This window comes from Gallinula chloropus, assembly GCF_964237585.1.
Source record: "Gallinula chloropus genome assembly, chromosome: 6".
Taxonomy (NCBI): domain Eukaryota; kingdom Metazoa; phylum Chordata; class Aves; order Gruiformes; family Rallidae; genus Gallinula; species Gallinula chloropus.
The window spans coordinates 17,494,915-17,507,680 of NC_140091.1; the positions used below are offsets into that span (position 1 = coordinate 17,494,915).

A 12,766-nucleotide genomic window follows, 5' to 3' on the forward strand; every position below is an offset into this window, starting at 1 on the left:
TAAAATATCAGCTTTTAAAATCATAATGAGTTCTGCAGATATGATTGCCTGTAGCCAGACAGTCCAAGAATTAAAAAAGCGTAAGGTCAGATTTATCTTCAAGCTGACAGATCATCATTTAAATGCCTTAAGCTAATCTTATTGTCTCAAAAATCTTGAACATCAGTATTTTTGCAAACTATCAGCACTTGCTATAACACCCTTACTACACTACATCTTGAGGTTACTACAGAAGAAATGAGGTGATAATTGCATATTAACATAATTATTCAGTAATCCCTCTGAGCAAGCTTCCTAGGTCACTCAGTAATTCAGGTTAGATGCAACCTTCCTGTCATCAGATCTATGCTGTCCACTTTCTGTTCATTAATAATTCTTTTTGATAGGAATGTACTTATTTCCATTGTTCTATGTACATTATTAATTGTATTTATTACCTGTAGGTTTACAACACTTCCAAGTTCTTACTTCATAATGACAACACACCAAATTAAGAGTACTGCCTCATGCAACAGTAGTTTATTGAAACTCACACTCTGGTGCTAAGTGTACTATCTTGTTACCTGCTAGTAGAAGTAGTAGTTAGAGATTTGCCAGTTTCTGTTAAGAAAACCCAACTTAATTTACCAGCATTTACAATAGATTTGAAAGCACACTGGAGGTGAAAAATTAAGGTGCAAGAATTTGGCTCAATTTGCTGAAAGCACAAAGTGCTCTTAAGTGTTTTAGTAGCAAGTTTCTCATTGAAGTCACATATATAAGCCGATGAGCTAAAATCACAGAGTGATTATAAGCAGTACAGAAACTTAGAAGCCATCCTAATGGATTGAATTTACTCAGCCTAGCCAATGTAAATGAAGGAATATGAAGTCTTTTAGCAGTGCTGCAAGGCAGGCAAAAACATACTTGTCCTGTGCTAAGTAACTCCTCATAAATCAAGTTCTTTAAGCAGATTTACGATTAACCAGAACAGTCAAGGGATTATTAAAAAATTCGAGAGATGTTTCAGGTTTGTACTGTTTCCATTTAGATTTTTCTTCCAGACTTTGTTATGTAATCACAGAAAGCTAACAAAAACATTCCTGTAGAAAAGCTTTGTCAAATGATAGATGAAATTAAAGACGGAACCAAAGTCACAGGTTTTTAAGCAACAAACAGCCCACACAGAACTTAAGTACATCATGGCACAGGACTAAAGAGACATCTCCTTCCATTTTGCCCCATTATGCAGTCAATTCCTTTAACTTCATCACAGCAAACATCAAGCATGGATCTTTTTCCATCATGTTTAAGAATCTTTGGAAAATGAAGTAATAGAGGTACTGTAAGTGTATTAGCATAAACCAGACGCATCTTCAGAAGTAACAACACAGTTACTTAGAGGACAGCGGGACAGTATTTTTCTCTCTTCTGTATAGTAATGCACACAGTTCATACCTCTTGAGTTTTGGAAGTGATCTAGCAATATGAATACCGAAAGCCTATAAAATCACAATACTTTGATCATTACAAGAATGCCTATTGCTCGTTTTCCATGTTATCTCTTCTTAAAAGCTACCCAGGTCCACTCACCCTCCAGATGGAAACAGAACCACAAAGCCCAACAACTTGAGGGCCAGTTGGTGACACACCATGCCTTCCTCCAGCTTCTATATTCTCAAACTAAGTCATTACAAATACATTTTCTTCAAAACTTACAAATTCAGCAGAACATTTCTGGATTGTTTTTCATCTTCTGTAGTGAAGAGACAGGTTGTTTAATATGCTCAACAGTGAATACTGCCCTCCTACACCTACTTTACATACAAGTTTATGGTTAATGCACCACCAGTCTGAGTTCCAAGGAAAACTAGTTATCTTCATCCAGATCCACAGCTGTTCACATAAAAACATGAACATCAGAAAACTCATGGATAATCAGAATCCCATACTAAAAATTAAGTTACCAATGAAAAATACTAACACAAGACTATGAAGCTGTATTATACTTCAAGAAATACAAAGTTATTGCAAGCCACAGTGAAAGCTTTTGTTACACTGTTGAAAGATTCACTGAGCTGAGGTTCCTCTACAGAAAAAGCTGATGAAAGAAACTCTGTAACCCTGTCCCTAGCAGGGAACCAGGTACTTCAGTCTCCGCAATCCTGCGGTTCTTTTTCTAGTTTGGATTATCAGTAACACGAGCATTTGAACTGCACTGCCATTAGTTTCTACTAAAGCTGAGAACTACAATCAAATATTGAACTGCAAACATACATGGGAATGACTAGCAGCATTCCAGTAAGACACACAGACGCTGGAAAAATACAGACTTAATGCTCTGGGATAATATATGCTATTTCTCTCCAAAATGGTTCCCTTCTTTATTTTTACATGTATACATCATTTTTTTTCCTTTATGTCAATCTCCCATGCTCACATATTTTTTGTCTCCAAGAACAAAATGTTTGAGAAAATATTATTGATCTTTCATCACTGGTGCTTGTGTTTTTCAGTCAAATGTATTTATTCTTAAGCCTCAAGTACGGTACCAAAAATTGCTTTTATCCAGACACAATGCAATGAACAGTTTATTTTTTATTAGCCACCAGCACTGAAAACAATATAATTTTTCCTCGTTCGTTTATAAATAAAAGCCATGCTCCCATCCTGTTTGTGAGAAAATTTATCAGGCTGCCAAAAAATTAAGGTTTGTGATCCATATGTTCAGGCTATCCACTTTTTCCTTGCATTTCAAAATATCAGCAATATAGGCATGAGAGTATTTTAATTAAAACAAACTAACAAACAAACAAAAAGAAGCCAATGTTTCCAATCACTGACTTCAGATTTATCATTCTGGCACCTTAAGAAAATTACACAAAAATAATCCGGCATACAGTAAAACTGCACGCCTCCTATCCTAAGTTATGAAGAACATATTCACAGCAAAATCAGTTTGATGCCCCTCTCCCTTCCAGAGTTACTGTTTTCCAGAGTTCTCTCACTAAATAAAATATTATCACACTCAAATTTTTCCTCCTCAGAGACCCCACCCCTGCCAGCAATGCTGCTGGACATCCAGCTACAGCAAGCATGACACTTCATGAAGAAGAGATCTTTAGGAAAGTACCTGCATTCTCACAAGCTCTAGTCTCCCCACTGCTGCCCTTACATGGGGGATAACAATACTAAGACACCTACTGTCATTGCAGAAGATTTTGGCTTGCAGAGAAGAGAACGTAGTCTCAACCTGGAGCCATATGCTGTCAAATTACTGTGCTGTATACTGGAATTATACTTTTCATTGCAGCAAGGCCAATTTAAATATCTCCTGCCTTCCCACATTGCTCCCTCTTCCCCACATTCCTCCTTTCACACTTTATGAACAATTTCAGTATCCAGATTAAAACACTGGGACCCAGCAACAACCAGGAGTAAGGGCACAAATTCTTACTAGCTTATTGACAGAAAAATCTACTGGAAAATCTCTTCCTAAAATTTCCATCAATAAAGAAGTGAAAATGCAGAGAACATTTCAGGAGACAAAAAAGTAGCTTTGGTAGTTCTGTGTTTAGCTGCAAAGACATTATGAAGAACACTACCACGAAGCAAATTTTTATCTTCTAGAATTACTTGAAGTACACTACTCAAAGTAAAATGCTAGAAGTAAATGCTAAAATAATTCAGCTGGGGAACATTAGATACATCTTCTGAGAATACTATATTGACACAAGAAATACTCTAAAATACACAGCAGATGATAGCTAGATTTTTCCAGAGAGACATACAAATGCAAATCTTTCTAGTAGGTTAAGTATGTACTTTAATTTCTGAAACACATTACTAACTTTTAGAATTTTTAAAACACATCTAACTCCTTAACCTATAGTTCTACAGAATCAAAGCCACTTCATCTGCTCAGAAACAGGTCCTTTTGAAGCCAAGTACTGCCACCAAGTGGTGGTGAAATTCTGTATGCAAATCTAATTACTCCCCATGTGCAGAGGGACCAGACTGAAAACATTCCCCCAGACACCCAAGATCAGCAGTGGTGTACTAACACAAGGACATTTAAAATGTATCACAGCTGAACCTTCAGAATTTTCCTATCCAAATCTGACCTTCAGTTTAAAACAACAAAGATTTTGCCTACAATTTTGTGAGCAGTGGGTAAAGAGCCTTTCTTTCAATATAAATCCAATATATATCAACTGACTAATTATTAGCTGTTTCCATAACTCTACACAAATCCCCACTGATTACAACTACATGGCCACAGAAGTCTTATTTTCGCCATAATCCCAAACGCCAGAGAAAGGTAAATTCAGTAACTGAAGCTAAAGGCCTCTTAAGGTATAAGCAATCCAGTTTATTATTTGGATAAGCTATTTGATGTAGTTCTGCTGATCTGCAAAGATCACAACCAGACTGGGAAGGATTTTTCTAAGTCAGGTATATTTAACTATTTTTACAGGGATTTCTCACGTTTGTTACACTCTGTTGTTTGATACCCACATGAAACAGTCCTGAAGCATCAGTCCTACAGATCACAGATGAGAACCTGCATGACAACAACATGATGCTGCGCAATAGATTTACAGTGCAACTTCCTTAAAGATAACAATAAGAGATTTTATTGAGACACATCTTTGAACATGACACACCTTACAACTTCAGAAAAATTCTGATCTTATTTCCTATTACACTGAATAAAAATTTTAATTATTTTTACCCAGCATGACCTAAGACACATATTGTAATTTCTTATACTTTTCTGGCTGATACTATTAAAATATGTAAAGCAAATAGTTATCAGAAATTTTAAGACTGTCTCTCCTGCTAATGTAGACGGCTTCTTAACTCGTGAAGTATGCTATCTTTTCCAGTTATAAAAAAACCAACTGAAATAAACGCTCTGCTTTTACTCATTTAATTTAGAACCACAGTGTAACAAATTGCATGACTGATATTCACTCATCCTTACCAGCATACTGGCGGTCTTCATTCTCCATTCTTTCAGTGATTAAGGATTAAAAAGCTAGTAAGACTGGAAGTAAGTGCCAGGTAAAGGCAAAACCCCATTTCATACCTTTTTAGGTTAAGAACACGAAATTCTGTCAACTTGGATAAAGTTCTCATCCCTAACAATAAACATAAGAAATGGAGAGATTTTTAAAAGACCCAAAGATATATAACTCTATAAATGACCAGATGAACGGACTAAACCCTGATATTCCAAGTGACAAGGAAAGATAAGATCACTCCCCATATTATTGGTTTGTGTTTGGTTGGTTGTTGGGGGTTTTTTTGTGTTTATGAACAAGATGAAAATTGTATGAGATTCCTGTCTGAGCCAAAGAAACAAAACCCACCTACTCAATCCTGTGCAAAATTCTGTATAATCTATCTATCTTCAACATCTGTGATGCTGTTATTAATTTATTACATCCTCTACTTTTAGGTAAAGCAACACTAAATATATTCAAGACAGTTTCTGGAAGCAACTCTGGTTTATGCCAAACATGTCACATGCTTAAAATCTGACCTCACTCTACACACTGTTACAGGGAAATTCAGCACAAGGATCTACCTTCTGTCACTTTTGCGGTTACACAGAAGCATAACCCACTACACTGTTAAGTCACTGAGACCAAGATTGCTTCTTCCTAACTTTCCCTCATATTGAAAACAAGATAGATCCTCCTATGGACCTCAGAACAGGCAGTCTGGAAGTCAGGAAAAATCTAAGAACAAAGACTACAGTTATCTCAATAAATTACATTCACCACTTGCGAACAGTATCTTACACCTGTGTGTTTTTAACTAGGAAGAGATTTTTGTTTTAATTTGTAAAAGTCAGGATATCCTTTTATATTTGCACTAGGAAAGCAAATTACTTGAAATTAGAAGAACAAAACCCCCAAATCCTTTACTCAAAGAAAACCTACATGGAAAGCACACTACTACAGTCACTAGGAAACTCATTACAGTCAAGAGTAAAAGAAAAATGTTTGACCAAATAATTAAATCACATTTTCAGCTATTGCTGTAAATGACAAATGCTAAAGGACAAGTCTGCACTGAGTTGTGGGAGTTAAGTTCATTGTTTAGGCATCTACAAGATGCTGTAACCACTACACTCATGAGTGAAGACAGAAGACTGTTGGGAAATGCAGGTGGTTCTTTAAAATGACCTCTTTCAGTCACCCTTGCTGCCCTCTTCTCTGAACCTTCTTCAGCTCTGCTATGTCTTTCTTTAGTCACAGAACTACACTAGCACTCAAGAAGCAGCACACACTGCAATACAACACATCTGTGGTACTCTACAGATCTGTATGACCAGATCTGGGTTTTGTTCTCTGATAATGTGGAATATTTTCACTGATTTTACCGACTGTTCAGTTGTCACTTTCATATAACCATCAAAACCTCAAGAACTCTTCTCCAAGCAATAAAAATACTCATCAGATGTCATTACACTGTTTCCATGCATTCTTTTACATAGTTTTCCTGTTATGCATGCAACACTACAGGCCATCTCCTCAGAGACCAGCTATTTTTTATTATACACAGCTAACTGCCATTAAGGAAAGGTCTTTGGAGTTCCATGCAGGAGGTTTTACGCTTAAAGAACACACTCAGTTCTCTAGACATTAGACTTCTCAACTAATTTTCTGTATTTAAACCATTCATGAGGTAACAAACTGAGACAGAACAAACTGTAATCCTTAAGTATTGAAAGCATTAGAAAGCAGGGGGAACAATCTAAACCTTACTGTGAATTTAAGTCCTCTCCTTAGCTATGATTCTTATTTTACACTCATCCTCAGATAAGAAGAGTATTTCCTTTTGCAAAGTTGTATTTATTCCTTTTCTCAAAGCAGCACATTCGAGAAACCTGCAAAGTCAGGCTACAGCAGTAAACCTTATATGTAAATATATACATACTAGAGTGATGTGTCTTACCTTAATTGTTCATAGTTCAGAATTCAAGTCATAATTGAAACCCTGAATCAGTTATACAACACTGAACAGAAGATTTATTTTAATTTTCACATAAAGCCTCTGCTATAATCAGTATTTTAAAGTTGACAGCAGTAGCTCTAAAAAGGTCTTAGCAGATCACAAGATACAAAGCAGGCCATGTCCATTTGAAAACACACAGAGCTACATTTTTAAAGCTACATTAAGCCTACATATTAAGCAGAGACTAGAAATCAAGAACAAGCTCATTTAAGCAAATGGGATCTCACTGTCACTTCTTGAAAGTATCAAGTCACCACCAGCAGCTGTATTCTGAGATGGCATGTTAGTCAAACAACAAGCAGGAAACTTAAGAATCCAGCTTTTGTTTGTTATGGGAGCCTGTGCACAGGAATTCATCATGCCCTGTCTCCACAGCAGAGAATGTACCGAACTGTGGCCCTTTAAGACACTCTTGAATCACTCTAAACCAGATTAAAGCAAATTGGTTTTTGCAAAACATTTCATATAATTTCACAAAGACGACATTAATTTTATAGTTCAAAGTATTCCTGGATGTCCTGGCTTTAACTGGGGTAGAGTTAATTTTCTTCCTAGTAGCTAGTATAGCACTTTGTTTTGGATTTAGGATAAGAATAACATTGATAATACACTGATATTTTAGTTTTTGTTGACTCATGGTTAACACTTAAGTCAAGGACTTTTCAGCTTCTCGTACTGCCCTGCCAGCAAGGAGGCTGGGGGGGCCCAAGTGAGGAGGGAACACAGTGAGGACAGCTGACCCAAACTGACCAAAGGGATACCCCATACCAGGTGACATTATTCTGAACAACAAAACTGAGGGAAGTTGGCTGAAGGGCAGTGCCTGTTGCTGTGGGCCTGGCTGGGCATCAGTCAGCAGGTGGTAAGCAACTGCATTGTGCCTCACTTTTTCTGCATATTCTTTTATCATTATTATTTTCTCTTCCTTTTCTGTCCTATTAAACTGCCTTTATCTCAACCCGTAAGTTCACCTCAGCACCAATGGGAGCGGGAGTGAGCAAACAGCTGTGTGGTTTAGCTGTCTGCCATTTCAAACCAGGACACTGAAGTAGAATATTGAGTCCCATGAAGAGAAACAAAATCCAGGCTTTACTTCCCCTCCCCCCCAAAATAAGGTGGGGAAATGCCAAAGTTACAGACACTTTGCAATTGCAAATGGACACTTAAAATTCTACAGCTACAGTACCATCTGTAAATCTTTATCTACTTTGTCTTTCAAGTAGCTCCCCAAAGGGCTCAGGAGGACAGGAAATGGGAAAAACCCCACCCAATAAATTTTCATTATTAAAAATTTGACATGCTATTCTGCTGGCTGGTCAAATCTCCCACCCAATTATTTATTAATAGAGCAAGTTTAACATGCTACTTTGACAATGTGAAGTAGAACTTTAGTGTTTTGCAACCAGGTAGGTAATACGCAGAGGATGAAATTCATTTGAAGAACTCACAGTTTCGGCTCTCAACAGCCAGTAGAATGCCATGGCAGCTTTTTCACTTCAATAGTTTATAGAATAAGTTAATTATTATAGTAATTTTAAATACACATGTAAGTTTTGTTTCCTATTTTAGTATCACAGAAGTAACACCATATTCACAAATTACAGGAGTCAAGATACAAATTTTCACTGACCACTTTTTCTGAGTGCTTAGCAGTACATACTAATGGATCCAAGGTACCTGAAGAAAAAACACTCCTACAGAAAACTTCTACTCACCTCTGTTTGTTTGATTTGCATTAAGCTGTGAGATCCACTTCCACTTTAAAATGAACCTGCAAAATAAAGCAAGAACTTACTGTACAGCTGTCACTGTTTTCTGCTTGTGTTCTAGACTTCCAAAGACGACAGAGGTAAAAACCCCACAGCTACAGAAGACTCAATCGGTTTTATTTCAGAGCCAGAAGATCAAAATTCCAGTGGTAGTCTCTCAAATACCAAGTGATTTGCAAACAACATAGATGTTGGTACTTTTAAAAAATCCAGCAAGAAATCATATCAAATATACATACATGCTATTAAACTAAGAGGGCAGAATAGGAGAAAAAAAAAAAAGATACATGGCAAGAAAGCTCTGCTCCATTTTTTGCTACTGTCCTCAAAGTCAGCTATCTTAAGTTCCCTGAAAGAACAATGAAGCACAGAACGGAAATGTTAACAAATGAAAGCTTAAAAAAAGCCTTTTTAGCAAAAATGACCAACATAGCTGAGATCAACTGTTGAAGTGCCTTAAGACTCACCTTTTCTAGGATGAGGTTGTGTTCATTACTATAAGGCTAGCTGGCCCATTTTAAAATCATAACTCGCTTTGCCTTTGTGAAGGCTGATCAATGTTAGATCAAATGCTCTAATTTCAGTTTTGCTCACAGATCTTTAACAGAACTAACTACACAAAGAATGTTTTCACTTCCTAGTTAATGATACCAGACTACATAACATTTGGAAGAGACTGAAAGTCACTGAAGCTGCACAACACCAAGAATGGATTTAAAGACAGCATCCCTACAGAACTGGGCCTACTTCAAATAAAGAAACAACAACAAGCATACAACTGTACAGAGAGTTATTCATAATTAAACTAATGTGTCCACCAACAAAATTAATTCTGGAAGAGACACCTACTCTCACATACTACCTAAGATTCCTCCCCTCAATTTGTACACACACAGCTTTTTGAATCTGAGTTGCCCAGTCAGTCTGTAACTGTCTGAAAACCACCTGCCCAAATTACAAAGGCGTGGAGTTAAAGACAGACCTTTCAAACAAGTCTTGCTGGGCAATATAATGCAACAGAAGTCAAGTTTCTAAGCACCTTCCCCTAGCCCAAGGACAATTTCCTAACTAATCACATCTAAATGTAGTCTTTATGGCTTAATATTACTCAAAATAGTGCTCATTTATGAAATAAATTGTATTGCAGGAAAAAAGATTATTTAGCCAGGATTGAGAGTAACACTCGTGCCTAGAGAAGCATTATTTACAAACAGCAGCGGAGCCCTACTGTACATTATAAAAGGTAAATATAAAGGTAAAAAATGTAAATGCCCATAAAATACACCTGTGACATATGAAGAGCCAAACCACCTTTCAAAAACATGGAAGTAGGTCTGTGCAGGCTTTACACAGATCAACCCTAAGATCAGCACTAAACCAAATCTGAGTAAACCTGTAAAAGCCCAGCACTTGGGTTTGGTCAATCCCAGTCTAACACATCTTTCACTGTAAGAAAGAGCTACATCAATGACACTGCTCCCCCCCCCCCCAACACGATCTCACAACACGACTGTAGCAATTCTCACATCTTCTGAACACTGCAATTAGCTAAACATCAGCAATGACTGTTCCCAACATAGATTTCATGGTTTGTGAATCAAGTGCAGATGGAATCTCTGCAAAGGATTGAGTCCAAGCTGCATATTGCCACTGCAACCCTGCGTTACAAACTTCAATATGCCCTGCACAATTAAACTCTCTTTTTGCAGTTTATTTCAAACCCACTGGTGTTCAGAGCTCCACCCAGGAGGAGACAGCATACAGTGGCATGCAAACATCTTCAGGAAGCCAATGAAATCCACACCAAGACATCGGCTTTTACCCCACAAAATTGATAGCATTGTGACTCACCATTTCAAGCAACTGAACCTATAGTACTTAACCAACACTCACCTCTCAAAGGCCTTTCTGCTGTCAAGAACATTCCTCTCACTCCAAACAATCAAACCCCTAACACCTCAGTTCAAGGATGCTGACAGCTGGAATAACTGAGTACCTGAAATTCTTTACCAGCAGATCTATGGGGAGTTATTGGTAGTTCTCAAAGACTCCTTACAGAAAGGCAAAGATTTCAAAATCACAAATACCTCGGCTCAGGTTTTCCTGTCTTAATTCCCATTATCAGGAAAGGACATGAAAATGAATGTCACTTGCCCCTCACCAGGTAATAAAGACAGCATCGAAAGGGACTCAGAAGCAGGGAAGAAATTAGCTACAGAGCATTCACCTTGAGGATTTGGCATCCAAACAGTGAAAAGGGGTCTGCAGCAGGTACAAGGACCACTGTAAAATGTTTCAGCTTCTGATCCCTGATAAGCAGATGCCTGCTCAGGTAAGTGCAGCAAACAGCAGGTGGAAGAAAACGGCAGCAGTGGAGATGGGCAGTATCTCTCATGTACCCCCAGTGAAACTACACAAACTCAAATGGATTCCAAGTGTTTGAAAGCACAAGCATTTCTCACTAATCAGCAAACCAAGGCTCTTTCTGTGCTAGTCATGACCACCTTACCTAGTCACAAAACTGCAGCATACCAATGATACTTGTTTTCACATAACACAAAAAATGCCAAAGTAGACACAAACAGTTCCCCACCCAGTGCAACAACGAAGTCACATCTGTGGGCACTGCTCAGACAGAAGTACAACCCCTCAAGTGCATCTGAGCTACAGACACAAAGAGATTCTCAAAAAGCCTTTGTTTGAGGAGTAATTTAAAAGGCAGCATATACAGGCTGTGAAATAATTGTTACAGATAATCATCCCAGGCTAGTTGAAAATTTTAATCTTTCTGGCTAGCTAGAGAACAGCTACAAAAGTTTCCATAATACTGCTTTCCTAAGTAAAAAAACTTGTTAGAGTTGATACTTCAAAATTCAGCTTCATCAATAACAACTAAGATAACTACTTCCTGTGGAGACAGCACATAATATCTTATCCATGACTCTTGCATCAAGGGCCTAACCATTCACAATACGAGACCTATAAAGACAATCTGAGTTATTACACAAAGCTTGCCGAACTACTGCTCTTGTCATTAGAGCAGGATCTTGTATTAAGACTAAATTTACTTTGATTCACTTTCTACTTATGTTATTAGGACCCTGTTTCATACAGTGAAACATCTGTAACACACCCCTCTCTGAGGAAAAAAAGGTTGGGAACACTAGAATGCGATGAATAAAATATGCAGTAATGCTGATAAGAGTTTTGATCTGTTTATCTACAATTTAGCTCTTATTTCTTAACAGATCTGTGATAAATTACATTTCTACACCTATTTGAGAGCCATCTTAACCATCATCATCTCCTGGAACGGTTGCAGGCAGGAATGTAACCCATAGAGAAGTGTAATGGTTTGTGGGGTTTTTTGCATGTTGAGTTGTTGGTTTTGGTGTTTTTTTGGCTGGCCTTTTTTTTTTTTTAAAGACAGTTACAATGTAATACAAAACTAGCTTTTGCCCCCATAGCTGATTATGCATGTTGGAGAAAGAAGGAAGAGGAAGAAACAAAGACTAGAACAAACTATATGAACTGGTTTGTTGGTATAAGCTGTGGCTAAATAGTCTATCTCACCAGCTTAACATAAAACCACAGAAAAAGGTTTTCAACTGTAGCCTTCAAGTTTTTTCTGGGACTTACAAAACATTTTAGTTGGTTGAAAGTTGATTAAAATACTAGGATTTATTAGGATACTGCTGTCTTAGCACTAAAACATGCTAAATTCAAAATTTGGAGCAAGGTGGTAGAGATTTCCTTCCAATATCTGATGCAGCTCTGAAAAGTGTCCATAATCTTACAGAAATCTAATAATCCTAAAAAAACAATGCAGGAAACAACAGCCAGTAGAAAGCAGAGGTTAAGAAAATGCTATTATACAAACAGCCCAGAAGATGCTCCAGGTAAAACTGTACACAACTACCTATGATAAAATGATTTCAGAAGAGGATTGAAATAGCAAAAACTTAGCTGACAATAGTATCTTAAATCAG

The 12,766-nt window shown here is 37.4% G+C and overlaps 1 protein-coding gene across 2 annotated transcripts in view; it reads right to left on the reverse strand.

Annotated features, from left to right (window-relative positions):
• The window catches only part of ZNF644 (zinc finger protein 644), a 46,807-nt gene that overhangs the window by 19,103 nt on the left and 14,938 nt on the right, over window positions 1–12,766 (reverse strand). For both annotated transcript variants that reach the window (XM_084266133.1, XM_084266132.1), the window contains exon 2: window positions 8,724–8,779. The gene's annotated coding sequence lies outside the window, so the exon portion shown is untranslated. The remainder of the gene's footprint in view (window positions 1–8,723; window positions 8,780–12,766) is intronic.